Below are 27,976 nucleotides of genomic sequence, written 5' to 3' on the forward strand. Positions count from 1 at the left end.
GGGTTGCTTTATTGTGAAGCACAGTTACTTATTTGCAGAGAGGTGTTTACGCTGCCGTTCCAAGGACTGACATGTAAAATTCTCAACTGAGCCTTGTCCTTGATCCCTCCTGGGCAATATACAAGATGGAAAGTCTAACACCCCCGTGGGAATTCCAGCCTGTCATACTCACTGACAGGCAATCATGATTCTAATGAGGGCAGAAGAATTTAATTCAATAAAAAAGCTATTAGAATTGACAGTACAAATGTAAACAGGTCCCTGATGAATAATTTTGCTGGGCCTTCTCCGCTGCCATATTTGTTGACATGTACCATAACCAAATGTGGGAGGCAGATGCTCCCAGTCTACGCCAACGGGACGGAGTTGATGCATTTCTCTTTCTTTGGCCTGTGGTGTAAACACACCATTTGCTGTGAAACCTTTGACCTGGTCATGGCGGAGGGATAGTCTCATAAAGATGACATTTTGGTCTCATTTTTAGGGGAGGAGGGATGCTGCAATGACTGAAGATAGATATTGCTAGAGATCATTGTGTGTCATTTTTCAAGAGATTCACGCAGTACAAAGGGATCTTTAATCTGCTGCTTTGGTTTTTTTCCCTGAGACTTCTAGCATATCATGCAGAATGATTTTATGACTGTCTAGAGTTTTTTTCCTTTCAGGAACTGGATTTTAAAGACTTTTCATTGGGCTAGTTTATGAGAGGCTGCCTGTTTTGACAAATGTAAATTTCACCCAACAACACACAGTTCCATTTTTTAAACAGATATAATTAATAAGAATTAATCAACATTATTTCTTGAGAGATTCCAGGATATGGCTTTATCATTGTACCAACAATTCCTGGTAAAAATGCTAATTCTTCTTCATCGCTATTTTCTTTTAGTACTTCAGCATAGAGATAGTGGAGTGTTTGTTCTTTCATTTAAAAAAGACAGAGAATAAACCTAAACATTGGCCTTAAGAAAAAATCTTTGGTTCATTAATAGCATTAGGAATAAATTTACTCTCAGTATTTAGATGTTTTTTCCATTTTCTTATTTTTAAACCTTTGCTTCAAAATTGACCAAATCATCATTCACCTTTGGCTTCCTTGATGGAGATTTATATGAAAAACAAAAGACTCAGTGCGCCAGCCTAGTGGTTATTCCTCTGTGGGCTTTGTACCTCCAGGAGGGGGCGTGTCTACAATATTGTGATAACGTGTCCAGAAAGCTGTATTTGCACTGTGTCCTCCATTGGTGGGATAAATAATATCTTACATACAAATGCCATGATTATTTTTCAATCATATGTAGATACTATGAGGTTAAGAAAAATGCAAATTTAGTCTTTTTTGTGATTATAGATTTTTCAACCAACAGATAGTGAAAGGGCAGCTCATATCTTGTAGGGAGTATATGACATTTTTGATACTACACAAGGAGTTAGTGTCATATTTCTAAATATTGGGAATCCCTGCCAGAATCCTCTGTCTGAGATGACCGAGTGAGTGTCCCGAGTCTGAACCTTTACTTATATCACAACCGTGTTGGTTATTATCAAGATGTTGTCCTGGGTGGGGGGAGATGGATGCCTCTCGTCCCCACCGTTCGTGTTGCAAGGGGTGGGCTCCTTAGTGGGCTCCTAACACATTTGCATTTGCTCTGCCTGCTGTGAGAACACAGAAGTAAATATATTACGTTTTTGTAGTGACAGAGAACAATTTGCATTCCTTAGGATTGCCTTCCTCTGGCCTCAGTTTTCATTCATGCATTCACTTTTGTTTTCTTGCTCACAACTGCTCTGCCTCCACGAATTGAAGTCCATGACCTTATGAAAAGAATCTAGTGTTGCTGATCCAAAGCCATTATGGAGGAAGCAAGGAGGAAGCCCGTATTTCCTGAGTGACTGCTTCTTGCTAGGTTTAAACCTTTATCTGTCATAGATATCACGATCTCCTTACCACAGAGAAGACTCTGGGGCTTGGAGAGGGTGAGTGGCATCGTGCTGATGGTTGCTTTGCTGCCAGTACACAGGGAGTCAGGAACCAGTCCCAGCCTGGAGATTTCTAAAACCGTGCTCATCATTCCCTGCCTCCCTCCCTTTCTTCCTTCCCATCTTCTACGATACCTCAGAACTATTAACCACTTTGGATTTTTGGATGAATTTACATTTGCTGCGGTGCATCAGCTTCATTTTCCACTGAAGGTTTTGCCTATGTTGTCAAATAGATGCCAGTCTGTTATCTTTGAATTTTTTTTTTTAATGGCCAGGAATATCTGAACTTAGGATCTGATATTTTTTTGGTGTGTATCTTGGAAACCTACTGATGAATAGTTCTAGATATATTAGAAAGTAATGTTCCCTGCTTTTGTGTTCCTAGAAAAAAGAGTGCTAGTATGAACAACAGGAACAAATTCCAAATCAACAACTAACATTTTTCTAATAACGTTCTCCTGTGTTTTAACATTATTGTCCCAAGTGATTAAAGGACTGGGATGCAATTGCCTAAGTGCCTCTATCGTGTCTCGACAGCCTCTCACTTTTTGCAGCCCTCTGTATTGAGGGGCAACGAACAGTGTTGTTTAAACATATTGTCAAACTGTGCTTATTTGTCATTTCTCGTTTGATCTATCTTCTGTTTCATTATTCTGTAATATTCTTGTGTCTCCTCAAGACCTGGAGCCACGAGCAGCAGCAGACAGCTCACAGCCCTGGCCTTTTCTGCCTCTCACATTCTTTTGTGGAAGCACTTAAAATGGTAAACAGCCAAGTTGAGATGTCCCCTTGGTGGAAGAGCCCTGTTGCTTGACTCTCGCATGCCTGGGGCCTGTTCACCGGCAACTCAGGCCCGGGTACGTGCGTGTCCCCGCTCCAGCCCCTGGCACATTGCAGCGAAGTCAGTGGCCTTTCCTTTTGAACAGGAAGCCCACCTGGGCTTTTCTCTCTGCATGTGGGGTTTCTGCGACCTCACCTTCTCAGCCACGGTTGAGAAGGGTGAAACTTCTGTGTTCGTAGGACAAAATCCAATGCCTTCCAAAGAAAACAAGTGCACCAAAGAGCAAGAAAATCCGTGGAGGTCAAAGTTGGGAACGCAAATGTCTTTTGGATCTTTTTGTGAGACTCAGTGAGGCCTCTGAGGGCTGAGAGCTTTGCCCTGAATAAACACTCAGAAATGTTGAGTTACCGACCTCAGGCTCCTGAAAACCTCCGGCCTGGAAGCCCTCACAGCTCAGCCTTCCTTCTCCCTGACCCTCCCAGAACACACAACGCTTCCCTGTGCGAGAGGTCTGCTACCCCTTCCGCAGTGCTGCTTTCTGCTTTGTTGTCCCAGTGGCCAGAGGAAATTAAACCTTCAGCCTCCCAGGATCTTTCTAATGCTCCAGGAAAGGGAAAACCGGGACTAAATTGGATGCTGTCCTTAGTAACGATGACCTGCCCCAACTTCTATAGCCTCAGAGATGAGGCTGGCTGGGGCCTTGGGCTGAGGGTGACAAGCATGTTGGTACCCAGACAAGCTCTGGGTTAGCTGTCTTGTACTAATTAGCCAGTCATTCTCCCCCTTTTTTACCAAGGCCATTACCCTGGACTGGTCACTGAAGGGTCCTGTTCTCTTTGCTTTTGGCCTCTTTTCCAGCTCCTTAAAGCCGTATAAGGACAAAATAATAAGAGCAAAGAGAAACACGATGTGATTGTTAGAAAGAACAAGTACTTGAGAGCCCACTGAAGCAAAACTTCCAATCCTTTATTCATTACTCATTCATTCATTCACTTACCAAATACTTTTTAGGGCATGTTCAATGTGCCCAGAACCATGCTAATGCCTAAAATGATAAACGTAAACGTAACTTAGGCACAGAGAAAGTTTTCATCCTTCTGGGGTAACTCTTGCTTTTATTAGCCAGATACTGTGGCCCGTGCCTCTGCTCGGTGAACTGCAGGAGATGCAGTCACCCTTTCTCAGGACCACGTGAGAGTACAGCGGTACCTGCCGGTGTCGCCGCTTCCTCTGCTGCTGCTCAGGCTTGGCTCTTTCCTTGCCCACCCCTGCTGCTCTTGCTGTCTGTGCTCTGCTTCGCCTGAAGCATAAACATATTTTCTTCCTTATTTGCCCGAGGCTGCTACTGTGGGGTGGGGGTGAGCAGATCACAGTGATATCTTAGAAGTTATCATGAGAAATTTAAAACATAGAAAAGCACAAGTCGGGTATTGGCTGTCACTGCTCCAAAGGCACCTCTCTTAGCCCTGGCCAGTGGCCCTCTTGCTGCTGAGATCCACCTTCCCCCGTCCGCGCTCTCTCTTCCCCTGGCTGCAGCTCCTCGCTAGGGAAGAGCAGAGAACTCTTCGTTAGTAGCCAGATAATGTCTCTTTAGAGGTGCACCAGGCCACCAAGGGCTAGAATTGAACCCTGTTTGGCTGCTCATTGTTTTAGTCTCTCTTTTCATATCAAGCTTTGGGCATTTTCTTTGCAAATTAAAAAGCACACCACAGTTTTCCCAAATTAAAAAAACAAAACAAAACAATTTTCCCCCAAAGATAAATTCTGTTGCACAACCTAGAATGCAGAAATAGCCGTGGGCAGCTTTCAGAGGATCATTCTGCTTCATAATTAAGGTGACAAGGCTCCTGCTCACAATCCAAATAGTAGGAGAGACAATCAGCGAACCGGCTTTGAGGAGAACATTGCAAGTGACTTGGCAGAGGTGTGCAAGGGCTGCTCTAGGGCCGCACAGGAGGAAGCATTTAATTCTATTTGCTAGTCCTGGAAGTCTTTGGAAACTTACTTGAGTTGGGAATTTTCTAGGAAGATAGGGGAGAAACAGCATTCCCGGCAGCTAGAAGAGAATGTGAAAATCACAGAGGCATGAAGGAGCCTGGCAGTGGGGAGGAACGATGAGGTCTGGGATGGCAGGACCACACAGCATGCTCAGGGGCTGGGAAGTGGCCTGTCTATAGGGCTGCACCATGGTCACATCTGTGCATCAAACACTGTGCTGTGGCAGCGTGGAGGACAGACTGGAGAGAAGTGAAGTGCAGTCAACCTCAGGCACGAAGGCCTGTGAGGACAGAGGAGAGGGGAAGGAGGTCAGACATATGGCAAGCTGGGCGACTCCACCTACAAAGTGGGAGGGGTGAGGCTGCCCAGGTAACTCACTGTGCTCACCGGTGTGCCTAGGGCAGTGTCTGGGTTCAGCATATAGAAATTGGCCAGTGAAATAAATGTTGGTTGTAAGAATGAATGGTTGAGTTAGACATTGGTGTCCAAAGATACGTTCGTTTCATGCATATAAATATGGCAGAGGCGTCTTCATTGTACTTATATGCATAACATGAGGCTTTAAACAAATGTAGCACCTCCTTTCTGCTGTTTTTGAAAGAATTATTTGAGGCTGGTTTAATAAAGAGGCATGTTACAAAGGTGTAGGGAGAGTGTAGGGAAACTTCAAGCAAAGGTGAGATGTCTGAGGGCAGTTGCCAGCCCCGGGCCTCAGGAGACCAGGAGAAGGAGAGTTACTGGACCCCGGAGGGAGAAGGTAACATAGCGCAGGCCGTCCTGCCAGGCCTTGGAGGCTTTGGTGGGGGTTGCAGTCGGCTGCAAGGGGCTGAGGGAAAAAACACCTTCCAATGCTCTCTCTCCCTTCAATCTTCTAGCCATCCTCCCTCTGGGCCAAATCCCACCAGACGCTGATGGGCGAGGGAGCCCCTTCCTCTACCTCTGCCTCTTCCACTGAAGGTCACAGTGTGTGTGGAGGCACGAGCTCCTCCCGTGACTCTTGCCAGCCTTAATCTACTGCTTCAACATTGCCTCAAAGTCAGCCAGGCTTCAAAGCAGACTTGAGGCAATTGGGTTTCCCTGCTTTCCACAGTGGCAGCCCACTTTCTGGTCTCTGCATAACTGACCAGCGACCACCTGTGACAAACCAGCTCAGTGGCTGAGACAGAGTGAATTCCGCCGAGTGCTTTATTCATGCAGTAACAGAGCAGAAGGATCTCCTTATAGATTAGAAATTGGGTCTGACAACGTAAAGTCTCAGATATAAATGAAGGACTTTATTTGAAAGTTCGTTTTCATGATTGAATACAAGCCCACACACGTGGTCACCTTGAAGGAGAAAGGAAGTGATATTTGCTGGGGGTCTATCGCGTTCAGGTACTGACTGCATCGGGTCCCCAAGACTGAAGCTCTCGAGTAATTGAACTTGGAGGGCCGCATGAGTCACCAGTTAGTCACAGCTCTCTCAAAAACAACGTTGATAAAACAGCTCATCTCCGTGTGTTACTTCTGTTAAACTAAAGAATTTTTGCAAAGCTCTGAAAAATTAAAGTCCCGTGAAACCTCTGTGGGGAACTGTTGCTGCAGCTTGGTGGATGCATCAGCTATTAAATAACAACACTTCACGAGGCAGCCAGGCTTAGAGCGCTGTGCCCTGCCGAAGCCACGGAGAAATCGGAATAGAATGCAGAAGCGCGGTAGGAATTGACTAGGCTGATAAGATTTCATGGGTATATAAACCTGTGATTTAGCCTCAGGACTTCTGCCCTTTGGTACCCTTTTTACTTGTTTCTCTCAGGTGCATTCTGACAAGGAACATAAGGTTGTCATACACCTTCCACCTTGGACGCGGGATTCACTGCATGCAGCCCCAGCTTTTACCACCAACCACAATTAAGAATCAACGGGACTCAGGGAAAGCACAGGGTTTTGAACTTGGCAGCTGTTTTGTTTGTTGGAAGCCTCTTGATGCTCATGTGCCCTTTCTTCTGCGAATTTTGTTTTTCCAAAGGAAGCCAACCAAAGAGGTTCTAACTTGGATCACTCTTCTTCACTGAAGGTGGGTGAAACTGAGGTGGGCAAAATACTTATCTCTTGAAAGGATTTTCTGACACCCAGTTCCATTGCCTGAATGAAGATGACAGCTTACAAGTGTTCACAGAGACATTTTTTGAACATGTGTTATTGGAGGGGAGGAAATGTTCTGACGCGATGCTAACGTTAAATGATAACCTTTCTGGCTTAGCTAAAGCCAAATTGAAATCATTGTTGCAGTCAATCAATCAGGAGCTCCTCTTTTAAAAATCTCAGTTTTCTGGAAATTCTTTCTTTCTCTTTTTTTTTTTTCCACACCCGGGTTATCATAAGCATTTATAAAACCAAACCTAGGGAAAGAACTAGGTCTGGGGACACATGCATGGTTTTAATATAACGATTGTTTAGCCTGTCCTGATTATTACAAAGTCAGAACAGTGAGAAAATTCGCAGTGGAAATCCTTCCATTAACTATGACTCTGGTAGCCCTATCTATCTAGTTAGGTACAAAAGACCATTATTTTAAAACACAATTTGCATTTTATTAACTCTTGCTCTTACTTGCTATAAAATACTCCAGCTCCTTGCAAAAATCACTCAGCCCCCGTTAATTTCTGAGTGTCTCTAATGATGTGACTTATGCACGCTGGTGAATGAGGGGGGTCGCCTACCACCTGGTGTCTGCTGGCCCCACGCTCTTGCGCCTGCCTTCCTGGGCATTACTGGATCCACTGGACACTAACACTGATGTCGCCAGAGCACTTGATGGCCAAACCTTCCCTGTGTTCTCTGAGCCATTAGTGTCCCCAGCTAAGCTATCTATTTTAGGTGGGAGAAGAAGGATGATGTTATTCTCTATTAAGCCAGGTACCAGGGCAGCATTTCTTTATGCTATTAAAATCAAAGACATTTAAAAACACAAAAATAATTCCTTCATTTTCATCTGAAGTCCATTTTTTCCCAAGGAATAAGAATTTATAGGGGTTGGAATAAATGTCCAGGTGACAGACACCATGCTCCTTCCCAACGGCCAGTGGCTGCTTGTCTGCCTGCCCTCTTTCGGGTCAGTTTACACCCAGAGTTTCCTCAGGCGCTCAGGTAGAAGTGGGCTCTTGGCAGGCTGGCGTCCCCGGACTGCAAGACACATTCGCATCTGAGACCTAGCCGTGAATTAAGCCAGGATCGCCTCATCGTACAAGTGAGGGTGATCTGAAAATCACTGCTTTGAGGCCCCCTGAGCTCAGACTTAAGTAGGGAGTGGGATGAACCAAGCTGTAGGGATGGCATCAGTGTCCCCCAAGACTCATGCTGAAGTCCTAACCCTCAGTACCTCAAAATGTGACTGTGTTTTCAGATAAATTTTATTTATTTATTTTTGAGATAGAGTCTCGCTCTGTCACCTGGGCTAGAGTGTCATGGCATTAGCCTAGCTCACAGCAACCTCAAACTCCTGGGCTCAAGCGATTCTCCTGCCTCAGCCTCCCGAGTAGCTGGGACTGTAGGCATGCACCACCACGCCTGGCTAATTTTTCTATTTTTGTTAGAGATGGGGTCTCACTCTTGCTCAGGTTGGTCTCGAACTCCTGACCTCAAACCATCCTCCCACCTCAGCCTCCCAGAGTGTTAGGATTACAGGAGTGAGCCATTGTGTCTGGCCGCTGCAGATAAGGTCTTTATGGAGGTAATTAAATTAAATTGAGGTCATTAGGGTGGGCTCTAATTCAACGTGTTCTCATAAGAAGAGGAAATCTGGACAGAGGTGCACATAGAGGGAAGATGCCGTGCGGAGACACAGGGAGAAGACTGCGATCTAGAAGTCAAGGAGAGAGACCTGGGACAGTCTCTCCCTCACGTTCCTCAGAAAGAACCAACCCTGCTGACACCTCGATCTTGGACTTGTCACCTCTAGCACTGTGCGACAATAAATTCCTGTTGTTTAAGCCTCTCCATCTGTGGTATTTTGTTATGGCAGTCCTGAAAAAAGGAAACCAGCGTCCTGGGAAGAGTTTATACCCTCGTGGTGGGGCAGGCCCCGAGAGGCTGACTCTGCCTGCGGGGGCTGGAGCAGTCCACCCTGCATGTTCTGTGTGGCATCTGAAAAGTGCGGTGGCAGGTTGGAGAAGTGCCAGCGTGAGAGCGGGCCGGCAAGAGGCGACAGGTGGTGCTTCTGCAGGGAGGTGGCGTGCAGTGGTGGGGGGTCTGGCAAAAGGCAAGGTGCTTAGACTCAGGAAGCCACGCATCATTGTCAGGAAGTCTGTCAGACTGAAAGATGAGAAAAACCGCAGGGCTCTGGGTTTGAAGAAACTGAGGACGAGGCTGTTTATTGAAGTAGGAAGCAAGGCTGGGACTCAGTGGCTGTAACCTGGGGAGGAATGTAGGCATCTGGTCAAGGGAGGAAGGTCATGTTCTGTTACAAGAATCTGATCATAAAGTCAGACCGAAACCACCAAGGTCATTGTCAATCCCAAACACTTGTATTTCTGACCTGTACGTCCCTAAATCACCCCTGACTAAGGATATATGGGGTCGTAGTGTCTAAAGCAAGTCTAAACCTATAAGAAATAATGTCAAATGGCTTCAGCAGTCAGTAGCAGTGGCCCAGGGAGACAGGTAGGTCATTACACTGACAATACAATTCTGCTGAATGAACAAGAGGATACAGCTTCCACAGGAGCCATTAGCTTGGTACGCTTATTAATTTCCAATGTGCCATTCTGGGATCTTTCCCAGAAATGTCATCTATGACTCCTGGGAGGAATTTTTCCAAGCAGGTGTCACTGCTTTGCTGCTTCTAGAGGGAGCTTCTGAAAGCAACAGGCGTTACGTTTCACGTACCAGGTATCCCAGGTAGAAGCAAAAGTGCCCAGCATATAAGAGGCTGCAGAAAGGGTAACTGGAGTTTCAGCTTAGTTTTGCCTGTAAATGGAAAACAATTAAAGCAGTTGCTCCACTGGTTTGTGAAAGTAATCAGGGCTACTAGCAGAGAACGCAGCCTCAAAGTTGCTGGGTCTACTACTCTAGAACAACACCTTAAAACCTTTTGCCGCTATGGGATCTTTTATACCAATGGATTCTTAAGGAGAATCCATGACGTGAAGGCAGATGGGGAAGGAGCAGCTTAGCTGGAGCAGGCGTGGGGGCTCAACACCCTCCTCAGCCTTATCCACCCTCGGAGAGATTTTATTTTTGTGGAGTGCAGTTTGAACACCACACACAGCTTATAATTCACTCAAAAAGAGTAGCTCGTTCATTAATTGGCCAAGCTGAAATGTTATGAATATTGAAACATGGGAAGATTTTTGATTTTTAAAATATGGGACTTATAATCTTAAGGGACAAAAAGAAAGCCTGCTAAGTGGCCGTCCCAATTATTAAATGCTTTTTAGTAAACTATCCCAATGCTGAATGGCTTGAAATAACACTCATTGAATTCGCTCATGATTGTTATTTGGGTGTGGGTTTAGAGGGATGGCTTGTCTCCCCTCTAGCAGTGTCAGGCTGGGGTGGCTTAACTGGGGCTGGATTTATAAGCATAACATGGCTTACTCAGGTGATTGGCAAATTGGTGCTGGCTGTGTGTTGAGGTACAGTTGGGACTGTTGGATTTGAGCCCCGATTCATTTTCACATAGGTCACTCCTCCGGCTACTTGAGCTTCCACAGTGTGGCAACTGGGCTCCAAGAATGAACATTCTGAGAGACAGGTGGTAGAAGCTGCCAGTTTTGTAAGATCTTGGCTTGGAAACTGCCACAGTGTCACTTTCACCTTATTTCATTGGTCAAAGCAGCTAGAGAGCCCACCCACATTCAAGGGGAGGGGACACAGAGCCCACCTCTTCATGGGAGGATTGCCAAAGAATTTGTGGCCATCTTTAAACCACCACAGTGGTTGTCTCTCTCTTTTTCCCTTTCCCTTTTCTGTATCATCATCTTTTCCCTCCTCCTCCTCCTCCTCCTCCTCCTCCTCGTCCTCCTCCTCAATGATGACAAAAATATACGGAACTATTACTGTGTACCAGAGACTCTACTCAGCATTTCAGCAACACATAAGGGAGAAGAGATAATCACATATTCATAAGAGAGCTTCACTTCCTCTACAATGTATCACTGAAGAGACAGAGTTATTATTTGTGATCACTTATATTTTAAAAATATTTAAATATTGCCTACTACACGTGCTGGACACTGAAGGGAAAGCTGGGATCATTAAGACCCAGGAGTTAACTTTAATGGGTTTATGGTCAACAGCTATTACACAAGACAGAATGTGTTCAGTTTTGCTCAGAGACTGGAAGGTGCTGACTTTGTTTAGGGAATGATGCTTCCGGTGTTTTGGTAGGAGTTTGATGTGCATGAAGGTGAGCTATGGAGGATAATGTTGGGAAGGTGGGTTGGAGGCTTTGTTAAAAAGGCCCCAGCATTGTATTTCTAAAGCTCTGGTTTGGAATACTTAAAATTCCTCATATTTTATTTGAGAATCAAATTTTGTTCTGTGCTCACAATGATGTGAAGTTCCGAAATGTCGTCCACAGCTGATGTGAAAGGAAATCTCATTCCACAGTGGAGAACAGCTGGAGACATGGGGCCGGCACTTCCTGCTGTCTTTGTCTAGTGATAGCTGTGGCTAATCAGGTTTGGAGAGATTTCATTTCCTGCTGAAAACTTTGAGTGAGGATTTTTGTCTTTTCTAGTGTTTTCCTTTTACAGTCTCAAAGGCTGGCCTGCTGGTGTGGAAAAGGTTTCCAAAACAGCTATTGCTCACTTAGGTAAGATTCCTATGGTCAGCTGGAGAAAAGCCGAGCAGGATATGGAACCAAAGGGCTGGAGAACCACTGCTCTTCCTAGGTCTGCTGCCAATTGGGCAGCAGGATCTTGGAGAAGAACAAAGAGAAGCAGATATATGTAATCCCTGATGGGGATGAAACAGGAAAGCAGTTTTCAAATCAGGAGTCAGGATACCTGGGGGTCATTTGTGGTTTCGGGCTTGAGGGTAAAGGAAGGGGTGGTGGTTGTTCTAACTTAGAAGATAACGCCATAACCAGAGGAATTGCCATAAAGAAAATAGGAAATGCCTTCAGAGGAAAATAAACGGGTCTGAGATAGGTTGTTAGCGGGTGGTAGTAAAGCTTGCAAACATTTTGAAGGAAAAGATAAAATGCTTTGAGAGCTATAAAGACATAGAAGACTAAGATAAAAGGAAATAAATCCTCAAAAACTTTATTTTGATATTCTTAAAGTCTGATGGAAAAATTCAGCAACGTCTTTAGAAATGAGGATCGAATCATGAAAGTAGGATAAGTAATGTATTTTTAATCTTCATTACTTTCTTGGCTTATACACTTGTGGGTTGAACAAAAATATAATTAAGATGAAAACAATATATGAAATCCTACTTTTTGGCATTTCAGATATAAAGAGAGAGGTCACGTCATTTGCTAGGGGACTCCCCGCCCACTGGATTATCTGATCACAAGCAGGACATTCCTCTGCTCGTTAAAAAGGATCCCACATAAAGTCAATTTTTGAGATCTGGAAGAGCCACTACAGGGTGACCAGGGAATTGATTCTGTGTGTGTTGCTGTTGCCCTTCCCCCAAGTTGTGACCTATTTGGTGCTTGTTCCAGAACTCTACATAAAGGGCTCACCACAATGTGTAGTATCTGGTTTATTTTTGTAACATTTTCCACTTTCTATTTCTCTCCTGTCCTCCTGTCAAATAGGATGTTAGTTGCCAAGAACCTTGCCTATGCTTGCTGAATCTCAATGGCATAACAGCACAGGGGCCGGCTCCCAGTACTCTCTCCATAAAGAGTGGTTTAATGAAAGAATGGCACTGCCTTCACTTAACAGCTAATCTTCCCATAACTTTTGGAGGAAAATCATTCCTCCTTGCTAGTCATGCAATGTAACATTCCAGAAATTGTCTCCATTTAGAAATGTGCCAAAGACCAGAGAATGAAGAGGAGGGAGGTATAGTTGTGGATGGCAATAGAGCCTCACACAGCAAGGAGGAAATGGTAGTTGGACACCAAGGTGTGATGCATCATCTTTGTAAGGGTGACAAGTCCAAGTGGGCGAAAGAAGTATAAACACCATGCATTGCATGATGTCATACACCTTTCAAAGGAACGTCTCTTGCATTTGCTCATCTAAACTCCCCAAGAGGAAAGCAAGAGGACAGGGTAGGCATCAGTCCCCAGGTTCAGAAATGGTCATGGAGGAGTCAGGAGAGGCTCTTGGTGGAGCCCAGGTCCCTCATGCCATTTAGGTCAGGACTTTTCTCACTAATTGTGGGGGAGGCAAGAGGCTGATGCTCTTTCCTGGTATATGACGACCTCATGTCTACCAGATGAATGGTGAAATTTGAAAGAGTAGTTTCATGGAAGCTGGGAGCATATTTTAGCTGTCTGTGTGCCGGGACAATTAGCAGTCACCAAGGTGAATGACTAAAGGTTTAAAGGCAATGTCTAGCTTTCAGGTTTCTGAGCTCAATTCAGACAAGTGAGTTGAGGCCCTGAAAATAGAAACCAGTTTCTATTTTCTTTCTTTCTTTTCTTTTCTTTTTTGAACTTAAAAAAGTGTGTCCAAGGAGCTGAGCACCTAGGAGGCATGGGGCCATTTGGTTTGTTGTCATTTAAGACCATTTTCTTTATAAATCTGAAATACCAAGGCAAGTTATACATCTACCCTATTTCTTGTCTGAAGACTGTCAAAGTTTCTCTGGGACTGAGGCCCCAGGGTTTATTCTGCATCACTGGTACAGGGTAGAGGAGTCATCTCTCAGGGCTCCACAGTGTGACCGTGCTTGGCACAAGCCGCAGAGTGGCTTCCTGTGTCTCTGGTAGGCTGTGTAAAGGCCACACCTCTCATGAGAGTCCACTCATAGAAGACATTGTAAATATAAATAGATACACAGTGATGCCACAGCAATTCTGGAAACTAAAGGTCATGATGTTTCTGGAGGTGGGAAAAATATTTTTCTTGGTTTAGCCAAACACACATCCAGAAAATGGGTGTGGAGGTGACTTCTCTTCCCCACTACTAATAGCCCAGATAGATCCTTAGCAGACTATCTAATTTATGTGAGGAAATTTGGTATAGCAGCAGTACACTAACAAGTCAGACTTTCATTGTTAAAAGTTGTGTGGCATTTTAACTTATTAACAAAAACATTTCAGTTAAGATAAAGTCTTTTGAATTACTGTTTATTTGTGTGGTTCCTTTTTTCCTACTTCCTCATGTGAGATATGGTAGGGCATTTTCTGTTCCATATTTTAATTACTCTTTCAACTCTATTTATCTATTAGAGAGCAGGGATTCTCAATCGCTTTAAATAGAAGCAACATTAAAACCCAGAGTAGGTCAGAAGAATCTCAGATAAGTGGCTCTTTCACTTTGAATGGGGTTGTTTAGAATTTTAAAGTCCTTAAATACTTTTTGAAAATGAATTATGGGCATGTCAGTGTGCCAAGGTCAGTCCTCAACTGTCTCCGGATAATGGAAGTCCACAGACAATAACGACAGCATCTTCTCTCCTTCCTTCTCCAGTTTGAATCCTTCTACCCACTCACCCCTCGTCTCTTAACAGGAAGCAGAATGACATTGTTCTTGTCTCCTGATTGGGTTTGTTTTCTGATGTGAAGTGAAATGGACAAAGAGGTAGGTAACGGGGAGGGGAGAAGAGGAAAGGGGGATGATGGGACATAAAGGGGTGGTTGGACGGCAGGCACTGCCCCGTCACGGCACTGTTCCATCCTGGTCAGAGCTACCATAGCTCTCAGCAGCCACGAGGAGCTGTCTGCTTGTCCCATCAAGAGCAGCCCTCTAGTGCCTCTAGTGGCTGCTCATTTGTCAGATTCCAATGCAAATGTTCTTTGGTATTCCAGAGGCTCTCAGCTAGAGGTTTTTTGGACCCTTTGTGGAATCTGATGAATCAATCTACCTTCTCCTCGATGCCTGCTGAGTCAACCTCTCTGCCGCTCCTTTCTGCGGTAAGAAAGGTAAATGAAAATCCCATTATTCAGCCCATGCTATTGCAATGGCAGTTTCCTTTGAGCCTCTTGGCAAAACCCTGTGTGCTTTAGAACTGTACATCATACTGGATCCATTGAGAGCCATTATTTATCTGACAGGATATTTATAAAAGCCGTCATTAGCTGCAGCTCCAAGTCAATATGTTTCTCTCTTGCTGACACATATCACACCAACAGGCTTGAAATATTTAAATACAATAGCCCCTTCAAGAAATCATTAATTTTTCTATCACTGCTAGAAGTGATAATTTGATGGAAATGGATTTAGTTGAAAGAGCTGAGCTGACTGGAGTGGATACTTGAAAGTGCCCGGACTTGCAGAAAAGTCAGTACAGGACACAGCGAGGGTCCGTCGGGGACCAGAACCCAGAGCCCCGGGAGCAGAGCTGTAGCAGCCCCCCAGCGCCATCCCACCCACTTCAGTCAGGAAGACGGCAGGCTCGGGAGGAGAGTGTTTAAATATCAAGGAGACGAAATGAAACAGAGGACGAACCCCCTCATTACTGGCCGTGTCCCTGTCTCTTTCTGTCCCCGCCTGTCTCCCTCCTGCTTCTCTTCTCCCTCACTCTCCTCTGCCCTCCTCTCTCTTTTGTCCCTCTCTCTCTCTTTCTCTGCTTCTTCCCCTGGCTTCATCTTTTGCTCTTTGATCTTCCCTTTCCCTAATTCATATTCCCTGCTGTGTGTGGCTGCACTGAAACGGGGGACAGACAGGCTTAAGTGTCTCCCTCAGGGTCTCTGCTCTTGAGAGGGGAGGGGGCGGACAGCGAATCTGCTCCTGGCAGCCGGCTCCAGCCCTCTGTATGGTTTCTCTTACGGAATCAATGCAGGAAGTTTCTGTGACCCTTCGCAATACAGGACAGGGAGTTAAAGTGAGAGAATTTCTGGATGGATGAAGGACTTGGACCTTGTCTGGAACATACTGTACCTTATGTTCCTGGGTATGTTTCCTGACCAGACCAGCGGAGAGAGGACTGTACAATTGTGCAATTGCCAAGCTAGCATTATGTTCTTTAGAAAGAGCATTTCTGTACCAGGATGGCTGTGATGCTATTTCTGGGTGGCATCATACTACTTTGAGGATGAGGTGAGCAGTTAAGATAGGAGATATGTTTCCCTGTGTATTTCTTGATGACAATTCTTGGTTTTGAGCCAGGGGAAAAAAATAACAAAACAATTCAGTGTAGAGTTAAATTGTCATGTTGAGTTACACCTTGGCATTGCCCTTGCAGTCAAATTAAGAAGGAAATCAGATGTTCAGAGGAGCCATAGGCAGTAGGGTGAGGAAGTTGCCTCTTGCAATGCTGTCTGAGAATTAAGTCTATACTGGCTGCCAGGACACCCAGCCCCACTGTCAAAGAAAACAGTCATTTCCTGTTCTATTCCTTCTGTTCTCTTGTCTAACCTAGTGTCAACTATAGTTGTTATTAACTCCAAGCTCTGAGTCATAGAGAGAAAGAGAGAGAGAATAATGACTTCTGAGTTCATAGATCTTACAGCATATTTGGTATTTAGCTGGGGAGAGAGAAAAGAGTTAACAACTACAGCAATTTATGGTTAAAAGAGTAGAGAGTAAGCAAAGAGGAGGAAGATCACTCTAAGCTGGGGTGGAAAACGTTTCCGGTAGGAGTTGGGCAATTGAGTGAAGTCCTGAAGTGTATACTGGATTTTAAGTGGAGATAAGAAAGCAGGATATTTTGGAGTGAGACTGAAGAGGAACAAAACATGAACAAGGCCTTGATGATAGGAAATAGCTAATATTTGGTGAGAGCGTGACCCTTCCCTGGAGTATTTGCTCACAAGAAAGAATTGGAAATAAAATAATAAAATCATTAATGGTGTGAATGTCAGGCTCCAGGACAGGTGGGTGGGGCAGATATGTGTGGACAGCTGAGCCTCATTTTAGCATGTGGACAGGTAATTCTCCATCAATGCTTGCGGTGAGTTCTGCAGGGAAGCCTAACTGGCTAGTCAACTTACTATGGCCCCTTAGGAATGGCGTCCTATGAGCAGTAGAGCTTCTCCCTCTTCATCGCCTTAGAAAACGTCATTGTTAAACTCCACAGGGTTTTTTTAGTGCCAGGTGTGAGATATATCTCCAGTTATTCCTGCTGAGAAAGCCATTTAATCTCTGGATTCAACCGCATAGTGCATGAAGAAAGAAATGATTTAAGGCTTAAGAGTGTCAAAGGTGGCATTCAGGCATCAAACCATCTTTCTGGGTTGACTTATGTCAATTCACTCAGAGGCACAGAATGTCTGCGCTGAGAAGGACCTTAGAGACCATCTAGCTCAGATGCTGGTCATGCAGTCTTGGAGATTTGTGTGTTATCCACAGAATTTTTAGATTTTGAGTTTTTATTCAGATAATAATCTAAAAAAAACAGGTAATATTCTGAATGACCACCTCATCCCCAAGCCCTGCTCTTTCAGTACTTGATAATGTTGGTGGTCAAATTGGCAATATATAATTTTAATTATGCTGACTGGTGAATAAAGAAGAGAGGTTGTCTTTGTATATAAAAAATGCGTTTGGATCACTTGAAGACCAGATGGTATTACTAAGCCATATGTGAACAGAGATTTAAAGAAGTTTGAATGCAAATGCCTCTCCCACTTCAATATCCTAAGGTAAACTTTGGAGATACCTGTTTGGTATTACCCATACCCTGCCTTCCATTATGTAGATTGGGTTAATTGGCTGGGTGAAGTAGGAGATTCTGGAATGGAGACTTTGCACTGGGGAGGGCTCAGATTGGTTCAAGTAAGAAAGAAAAGAGAGGGTGGAAGGAGCAGGGAGAAAATAATTGAGTCTTTGGAATGTCTGAGGGAATTTGGGTAAGAAACTGCGGGTGTGAGAGAGAGAAAGAGAAGATTCAGGCCATTTTTGGCATGAAAAATATGAAAAATAGAAGGAATAAAGAAAATGAGATTTAAGGAAAGTTGCTCATGGTTATAAACTGGATCTTCTTGTATACTCTGGGACTTCAGAAGAATTAAAACCCTCAGCTAGAAGCTCAGGTTCACCAGGAATTAAGTAGGGATTGAAGAAAGCTTTTTATTGGTTAACATCTTTTACTTATGCTATTCATATGAAATTTTAATGAAGGCTAACTGTTTAAAGCCTCTAAGGATTTCAAGTAGTTTCTTCGCATGGCATAACAATGGGGAGGTGAGATGGGGATGGTGAGGTGGACACCAGAGAAGTGCACGGCAGGGCAAAGTTCAAGGAAAGATGAAGATGTAGCTGAAATAGAAAAATCTGATTGTCTTGGGGAGATTTGGAATATGGGTTAGGGCTCATTAAGTAGATGACCCTCAAATGGAAAAATCTGCCATTTCAAGTTCATTTTGAAGCCTGGTACTTGCCATGTTCCCACTGCTGGTGGCTAGTTCTTCATATAATGGCATTTTTCACTTTTAGGGGCTTTAAATAGAAAATCAGAGTGTTCAAAACCACTAAAGCTGCTCCAGGAAGCTGTGGAACATTCAAAGAATTGCTTTCTCCAAAGTGAGGGAATAAAAGGAAGCCCTTCGTCTAGATTTTCAAAATTGGAACCTTTATGCTTTGTACTTTTGGAGACTCCATGACTATCCATTGTTATATGATTGTTTAGTAAGTAATCCAGGCAGGGTGACAGGGTTAGTTTGATTCCACAAGGTGTCTTGGTCAGAGTGATAAAATGCTTGGCACAGATACCTGTACCAGTCTGTTTACCATGGAGTGGAAAGATGTATTAAAACTGGGAAAGAACTCAGCAACAACACAATGCCATATTTTTTGGACAGCAAGATGGAAGCTCATCAAATTTCTCAGCCAGTTTTGAAGTGACTTTAAAGTTGGTGATCTTTTTTTTATTACTATGGTTTATAGTTCCAGTGAGTGCTTTTTTCAGCAACCATGAGACTATATTAAAAAGCTACAGAAGAAGCTAGCTTTTGCTAGACACAATAATGTACATATGCCCAGTTTTTCTTTTCTTTCTATTTTAAAGCTTCTGGGTTTTTATGTTTTTGGAACAGAAACACACACATTTGTTAATGAAACGCCTAAATTAGAGGGCCAGTGCTCCTCTAAACGCATGGCTCTTCTCACTACCTAGATTCCAAACACTGAAAGCAATAAGGAAACCGGTCCAAATACCTCTTTGTCATTGTCTGGAAGTGTACATTTTCAAGAGATTGGCCAAAGGCAAAGTCTTGCCTAACCATTTTTCAGACTATCTTATCTACTTTTTCCAACAGTACAGCATGCCATGATGTCATTTGATCTTGACTTGTCTCAGCACATCATTTATGTACTGTCTATTTCCTTTTTTTCTTTTCTCATTAGTCCATGACAATTAAATTGATGGTCTTTGACATTAGCTCTATCATAAATATAGATTTTAGCAGGGACAATGAAATCACAAAGCATTTCTGGCTCATAAGACTATCAGATGGCCATCTAGCTCCATATGCTCCAATTAAATTACATTGATAAGTTATAATCTTCTTTTTGTCTGGAACCCGGATATGATTCCTGGAGGCACAGTAGCCTTCTTGCAACCACGGGGAAACAAGTATGAGAACAAAGGCCCGCATGCTAGGCTGGTGGAGTGGAAAGACAGAAGAGCTTGGTCCCTGATGAAATCATTGAGCCACTTTATCAGCTCTGGACTGTCCACTCCTGGGGACTCTTGTTGTGGAAACTTCTGTTTAAGTTACTATAGCAGGGTTTTCTGTTACTCTCAGAAGAATGAAGTCCTATGTGATATTCCCAGATTGTTCAGATCTATTTGGAGTTGTTCTATCTTTAATAAAACAGGAAAATAATTGATGGGCAGCTTTTGTATATAACCTTTCCATATAGTTATATGCTATTGTATACCTCTGTTTTTCTGAGTTAACTAATCCCATTATCCTTCTGCTTTTCTGCTCTGTAGCCCAGGACCATCTGAAGTCTCCATAGTATACAGGACAAAGTTAGGGCTCAGGTTGGGGGCTATCTATAGCTGAGCATAATGGATGGCTGTGGTTTTCAACATGTGAATGCTCTAATTGGACACCGGGAGTCATTGTTATTCCATTAAAAGAAGAAATTTGTGACTGATTGTATGTAGTCAGCTAAATTTTTTTATGACATATCCAAATGTCATGCTTCATTTGGTTTGCATATCATATTTTTTTCTCTTTCAGTACATACATTATTTACACATTTAATATTTTATTAATATGTCCTCAAAATAACCTGAATGGGCATAAATACAGATAGGAGTTAAATAATTGAGACTTAATCATAGTGATTTAACACTATAATTGTTCCTTTTTGAATTAGCCATTATGCTGCTATGGTTGTGATTATTATTAGAATAGAAGTATTAAGCACCTTTGTAACTGTCACATGATAATTATCTTTCCTGCATGGAATTAAAAAAAAATCAGGATGACCTTATTGAAAATGCATGCCTTGAAAAATACAACAGCCGCATTTCACTCGAATATGAAATTTTGTTATTGAGTTAAAACATTCACAAAACTTTAAAGTCAGATCTGACTGTAGACATTTCCTCTTTCAAGTGTCTCTTGAGGTGTCAGGAAGAGTAAGGTTCTAGCAGAATGGTCATTTTGGTAGCAGGGTACATTGATGAAGAGAACCTGGGACCGAGGCAGGGAGCAGGAAGTAGAGAAAGTGGACTTACTCTCCATAATAAAGTGAGAGTGACTATTTTTCCCTTGCCATGGGGAAAGAAAAGATGGAAAGAATGACTGAGCAAATTAGTATGTGTCTGGAGCCTAGCTTTTGGAAATGTCTGAAAAAAAATTTTTAATAACAGCTTTATTGAGTTATAATTCACATACCATAAAATTCACCCTTTCAAGCATACAATTCAGTGTTTTTAATATATTTACAGTGTAGTGCAGCCATCACCACTGTCTAATTTTAGAACACTTTCATTACTTTCCAAGGAAACCCTGTACCCATCAGCAGTCACTTCCCCATTCTCTCTTCCCCCTGCCTCTGGCAACCACTAATTTAGTTTCAGTCTCTGTAGATTTCCCTATTCTGCACATCTCATGTCAATGGAATCATACAATATGTGGTCTTTTATGACTGGCTTCTTTCACTTAGCACAATGTGTTTAAGGTTCACCCATGTCGTAGTATGCATCAGAACTTCATTCCTTTTCATAGCGGAATAGTATTGGCTGGTATGGAGAAATCACATTTTGTTTGTCTCTTCCTCAGTTAATGGACATTTGGGTTGTTTCCACTTTTTGGCTATTATGAAAAATGCTGCTATACCGTTCATATACAAGTTTTTGTGTGGACTGACAGACTCTCTCCTTGGCCAAGCGTGACTCAGGCTCCTCTGAGCCCTCTTCTCAACTAGGTCTTGACCATGGCCCCTCTCTTGCCAGGCCCATGTAGTGTAATACAGTTTTAGTAAGAATCTTCCTGCCTTTGACATCTGATTGTTCTTGATAGCTGATCAAGTTTCTCATCTCCCACCTGTGATGTATAAGTCCTTCATCTGCTTTCAGCAAGGATCCTGTTAAGCTGTTTAGCAAGAATTCCTTACTTTTGATGTCTGCTCTTATTTCCCATCCACACCCCCCCTCACTCTGCTTGTGGGCTATAAATCCTCAGCTGTCTTTGCTATACTTGGAGTTGAGCCCTATATCTCTCCCCTGTTGTGATGGTCTTGAAGCTTCTTACAATAGTCCTGAATAAAATCTTCCTTACCATTTTAACAAGTGTCTGAATAATATTTCTTTAACAGGACATATGTTTTCACCTCTCTTGGGTGTATTCCTAAGAGTGAAAGTACAGGGTTATATGGTAACTCTATATTTAACATTTTGAAGAGCTGCCAAGCTGTTTTCCAAAGTGGCTGACTATTTTACATTCTTATCATCAACATATGGAAGTTTCAGCTTCTCTATAACTTCACCAACACTTGTTTTTGTCTGCTGAGAAAAATGGTTTAATAACAGAAAAGCCAACTATTAATTTTTGAGTTTTGTTGTTGTTATGTGATATGATTTGCTTTGATCTCTCCAACTTTTGGTAGAGTCTTCTATACCATAAATGGTGTATGCAGTGAGCTCAGGGAAAGGAATAAGTAACAGACACCTCTTCTGCTGAGACTTGGTCCCGGGAGAAGAAAATGGGGGACATAGTGAGACTTGGGTGAGCCTCATATCAAGATCAGTCACGCTGACAATGGAACCCCAGAGGAAGAGTGCTCAGAAATGGAGGGAGAATGTGAGGTGGGCTATTTCAATTGATAGGTGAGTGATGCCTTTACAATGCGTAATATACTTAGAAGAGTTGCTGGCACATCCTAGCTGTCCAGTGACTATTGATTTCTTCCTCTTGACTTTCTTTTACAAGAATTCCTATAATAATATTTTACTTATTAAAAAAACCCCACATTTGCAATTTTCCTTGAATCAAAGACCCACTTCCTGGCAAATGCAAATAACATCTGTGATATTGTGAAATATATATTTGGTCTTTGTCCCATTTCCTGTCATACTGCTCCTAAAACCCTTGGAATTTGCAGACTGATAAGAGGGCAATGAGATGATTGGTGTCTAGGTGCCCCTAGGAAACTTCAGGATGGGAGCTGGTCACCAGAAATGCCAAGGACTGATTAGAGGGTGGGGGCTTTCATTCCTGTCCTCCAACCTCTGGGGAGGGGAGAAGGGCTGAAGGTGGAGTTGGTCACCAGTGGCCAGTGTTGTTGTAATCAATCATGTCCACGTAATGAAGCCTCCATAAAAAGCCCCAAAGCACAGGATTTGGAGAGCTTCCGGATAGCTGAACACATGGAGGTGCCTGGAGGTGGCTTACCTGCTGGAAGCTCCACACCCCTCTCCGCATACTTTGCCTTATGCATCTCTTCCTTCTCCTTGTTTATCTGTATTTTTTTGTAATATCCTCTTAGTATCACATATTTTAAATAAAAATGACTTTAATTTTGCTTTGATAAATTTTAGCATATTTTGTTTTATTGTTGACATAATTAAATTCATTTTAGGAAGTAGCAAAACCAAGATTAAGAAAGACTGTTTCAGGCCAGGCATAGTGGCTCATGCGTTTAGTACCAGCGATTTAGGAGGCCCAGGTGGGAGGATTGCTTGAGGCCAGGAGTTTGAAATTAGCCTGGGAAACGTAGCAAGAACCTGTCTCTACAAAAAAAAAAAAAAAAAAGAATGATTGTTTTGCACAGTATTTAGATACAATCTGCCTTCAACCCTGTTCACCTTATGCTTTCTGGTTGCCAGATCTTTTCTCAGAGGACAAAAACAAAACAAAACAAAACAAAATAAAAAACAAAAAAAAACCACATGAGAGAACAAAGCCCCAGATGAGCAGGAATTAGTGTCTGCCCTTCCACACATCTTAGTGCTTTTCCAGATGTGTACATGCGTATGTGCACAGATGAGCAGACACTGGAACTCTTTCTCTAAGCACTGTAAGTGCAAGATTATGGAAACTCTCCTTCTATATCCCTAACCCCACTATGTGCTCGGCCACTGTGGGTTTGGGCACAGCAAACACAGTTGATTAATTCTCCCAACTCCTGGTCACTCTGCAGTTAAAGGCCTCAGTAATTCACCAGCTTTCTCTCTGTGATATGCACTTTTTTCGTAAGTCAGGTATGGTACATTTATTTTCTTTTGAAATAGGCTCTTTTACAGGCAAAATGTTGTAGATCAATTACTTCATTTAAAAATGTTTGTCTTTCTAGAATTGGAAGAACAACAAAAGAACTCATAATCTTATTGATTGAAATGTACTGAAAATTTTAACTGAAGGAAATTTTTTGCAGTACTGAAACTCCATGTCTTTGAAGTAGGAAGTAGATGGTTTTCCATGAAGACACAAAGCTTTTAATTAATATTCATAACAATTGATATGTATAATTTTGGTCACTGGAGGACTACTATAGTTTCCCATTGATGCAATAGAAATATATTGAGGACAACGAAAAAGTAATTAACAACTGAATATGAGGGTCATGAAGTTAAATTATTCCCTAGTTCATAGTAAGCTCTACATGCATACAGAATTATTTTCTGTAAGACAATACTGAATGTCATGTTTTTCTTCATCTCTAAATTGTGTATTTAATGTTTTTCTTGAACAAAGACGACTTTGGGTGCAATAAGGATAATTAAATGCTGCACGGACAAGCTTGAGTGTTGAGGGGAATTTAGGAATAACGGTAAGAGATAATAATAGATAAAAGAAAAATCACACTCTATTTAAATTTCCTATTTCTGATGTGTATAAAGTGTTATTTAAACTCAGATATTTGGATCATTATAGTGGTTGAAATTGTCACATGGAAATCTATGTTCTGGTCCTCTTTCTATCGCTGAAAATCAGTAAGCTATTTGTGTGTTTATAGGCCAGCAAATAAATAGGTATTCGATTCAGTTTAGTTCAGTTCAACAGAGTTATAGAGCACCTCTTTTTTTTTTTAAGTTTACTGATAGACTCAGTTTCTTTCCTCAAGAAGCTTAGGAAGAAACCCACATATGCGATTGCAGAAAGCTATCAGTGTTGTAGAGTGTCAAAAAGCATTCCACATCTTTTCTCCCTTTGTTTGTATTTCATTATTTTAAAATCCTTTTCAGAATTGTCCTCTGGGTGCCGATAATGCTGATAGGTAAAATATAACTTGTGTCATATGACAATGCCCACTTGGGAATATGTTTCCTTTTTAGATGCAGTATTAACATTCCTGACCCTATGATTTGCTAATTACTTAATAAAAAATGTGAAAAGGCATGGTTTTCTTAAGCACCAGCTGCCACATCAGAGGCTGTCTCTACAGAGATGTTGTTACACATATTCCAGTTTGTTTAGGTGAAGCTGTAGCTGTTGAAGTATAAGCATGATATCTAAGAGAACTTACAAGTGTGGGAACTTGCATTTCACACTGTGATTTTTTATAGTCTTAACTTTTCTCTTTAAGAGATGACCTTCCATGTTTACTGAGCTCCATGTATACTGCCAAGGTGAGTGGTGACAGGGGCTTCAAGTGGGAAGGGGAAGAGGAGATGTGGTATTGAAAGAAATCTGTGTATTTTAATCTCAGACGCCCTGACTATGGTTGTTGGACGATGGAGTGGAGAAAGGAGAGTGGTGGTGAGAGGAAGTAGAAGGAGAAACAGCTCCCAAAGGACCAACACTCCTCACTCCCATCCTACCAACTGCATGTTCTATTACTTAGAGCCATTCTAGTTATCCAGCCTGTCTAAAATACTATTCATTCTGTGAGGGCTAAAGCCAGTTATTCCAATAATCATATGATCAAGGAAGGGAGGTAAGAGACACATGGAACCTGAGTTTGGGAAATGGCGGGGAGGTGAGTGTGGTGATCCAGGTGTGGAAAGTGGCTGGTGAGCTCTGGACACAGAAGGAAGAAGAAGGTTTTGGGTCGACTGCCATGGGGTTAGAGAGTTGGTGTTCTGGCATGAATTGTGTCCTCCCCAAATTCACATGCTGAAGTCCAAACCCCAGTACCTCAGAATGTGACTGTATTTGGAGATAAAGTCTTCAAAGAGGTAAGTAAGGTAAAATGAGGTCATTGGGGTGGGCCCCAATCCAATATGACTGATGTCCCTATAAGAAGAGATTAGCTTGCAGACAACACACAGACTGAGGGACAGCCATGTGAGGACACAGGGAGAAGATGGGCATTCACGAGCCAAGGAGAGACGCCTTGGAAGAAACGACCCCACTGACATCTTGATCTTGGACTTCCAGCCTCCAGAACTGTGAGGAAATAAATTGCTGGTGTTTAAGCCACTCAGTCTGTAGTACTTTGTTATGGCAGCCCCAGCAAACTAATACAGTAGGGGACCAAAGAAGGGAGGCAAATCCATAAAGAAGGGGGAGGACGACAGAGCTGGCTTTCTTTGCGGTGTTGTCCAAGGTGCTTATAGCAGGTGGGAAATGGCTGAACACCACCGGGAGGTGGCTGAGGTCTGAACACCGAGGGTGTTAGACTAATTTGGGAGGCTGTGGATGCTTGTTCCTGACCCCTCAGGCCAGGCTGCTCTGGCTGTGCACTCCAGGGGAGCCTGGTTTTCCAGGTCCTATTCCTGCGCTTCAGCTCTAAGAAGGAAGTGAGAAGTCATAACGCAGTAGAGGAAGTGGAAGGAGATGGTTCTTGTGGTCTTCCCAGGGGCAGCACTAAGGGGCTGCATTGACTACAAAGAATTTAAAAACAATCATAAAACCGATTATGTGTTGGTGTACTTCTTATTGTCACTGCTCTGGCAATTTTAAACAATTTCAGAGGTAAAATCCTCCAAATGAAATATTTTGTTGGTCTAAGTGCTACATAATTGCTGGTGATTACTGTTGAATTTTGTGAATGTGTATCTATGCTTCCAATTTAACATGTTTTTATTACCTGTTCTTTAATACAAATTTCCATCTACGTGGAAGTTAATTTGGAGACATCCCAGTTATATAGTAGACACTGATAAAGGCCAAGTCAGCTACAGGCATTGGTTGGAAAGATGGGGAGAAGTTCATTAGGGTTTGGAATCGTATGAGCTCACCAAGAGTGCAGTTTGTATCGTCCGGCCCTGCGGTGCTTCATGTTCCTGCTTTTAAATAATAAGTTAGAAATGAACAATAACACATGATTACAAATGTAACTCATTACATCAATGTGGTCATTTTCTGTGACCACTTGGAATTTTTGTTTTTGTCTGATATTTTAAAGAGTGAAGCCAGATATGAACTGTGAGGTGTAATATTTTTGTTTCGTAAGTGCACATATTAGCCTGGACATGAAAGGTTTTGTAAATCTGAATACTATCATGAAAATTAAAATCAGGGTTTATTTTTCATTTTAAATTGATAATATTTTAAAACTATGAAACATCACAAGATAATAGTGATTATTATAGAAAATAGTTTTGTTGTGTGGAGGAGATATTAAAAAATGATCTTCTTAAGGAGGACAGCGTCCTGAGGTGTCCAAGGCTGGTCCCCACCTAAATATACCAGCTTCACCACTGGGTACCCCTTGCTTCTATTCTCTCTGTGATCTTGCAGGGGAGCAGTGCATTGATGTGGTTCTTGTGTTTGGGATCATGTTTGGACCTCATGCCCTGGGAGCTTAGACATTAACCAACTAGGGGAATGCAAATCATGATTTCTCATATTAGCATTATATAGACATTCAAGTGTAAGGTGTGCAAAGTGCAAATTAATGTTTGATTAACTTGTTCCTTATGGGTTCATTCAACAAACTCTCCTTGAGAGCTGACTGGGCATCTGACACTTTGCTAGGCACTGAGGATACAATGATGATGAGACCTAATTCCTGCTCTTGAGAAATCATAGTTTAGTTGGGGAGACAGATATTCAAGCAAATAACTGCAGTACAGGTTAGGAACATAGGGAATATAAAGAAAGGAGCAAGTCATTTGTCCTGTTGGGTTGAGAATGGATGATGACTTTTAAAGGAGTGGTCTTTTGTTGGGGAAAGCTGGAGCAAAACATTCCAGGGAGAGGGAAGACTGTGTGTAAGACACAGAGGCATGGAAATGCCTGGAGAGTTTGGGGAAGTGATGAGCAGTTTGCTCTCTGTTGGGTGGGCGCGCTGAGTGGGGCGGCTGCAGAAATGAAAGGTAGGACTGGGCTTTATTCTGAAGTCTGCATGTGGGGCCAGTGGAGTACTTACAGAAGAAGGATGACTTGGTTAGAATGAGTTTTGGCAATAGTGCTCAGGTAGTAATGAATCGGAATGGGGAGGGCAAAGGAAGGGAGAAATGTCGGTAGGCAGGTTTTGTGTTAGGCCTGCCCGCAAAGGAGGCAGGTCAGGCAGCTGCCCCCAGGGCTCTCTGGGGAAGCTCTGTATCGGCAGATGTGTCCCAGAATCCCCAGGGTGCCGCCTCTCCTCCTTCCCACAAGTGATAAACTGTCACATGAATACTATCAAGCACATGTAGTCCTGCCCTGACTGGGCTGACTCAGCCTAAAAAAATTCTAAGTTGAATGTGCTATTTTTTAAAAAAAATATTTATTTACTTTTTTATTTTATTTCAGAATATTACAGGGCTACAAATGTTTTGGTTACATGAATTGCTTTTGTACCATGTGAATCAAAGTTATAAGTGTGCCCATCACCCAGA

At 42.7% G+C, this 27,976-nt stretch overlaps 1 long non-coding RNA gene and 1 other non-coding gene across 2 annotated transcripts in view; one reads left to right on the plus strand and one right to left on the minus strand.

The window, feature by feature from the left end:
• The window catches only part of LOC123637701, a 160,799-nt gene that overhangs the window by 20,287 nt on the left and 112,536 nt on the right, over positions 1 to 27,976 (plus strand). The window lies entirely within an intron of this gene.
• Positions 7,115 to 7,246, minus strand: LOC123639049. Its single transcript, XR_006735617.1, has one exon. It is a non-coding gene; the product is annotated as a small nucleolar RNA SNORA72 (small nucleolar RNA).

This window comes from Lemur catta, chromosome 5 (genome assembly GCF_020740605.2).
Source record: "Lemur catta isolate mLemCat1 chromosome 5, mLemCat1.pri, whole genome shotgun sequence".
Classification (NCBI taxonomy): domain Eukaryota; kingdom Metazoa; phylum Chordata; class Mammalia; order Primates; family Lemuridae; genus Lemur; species Lemur catta.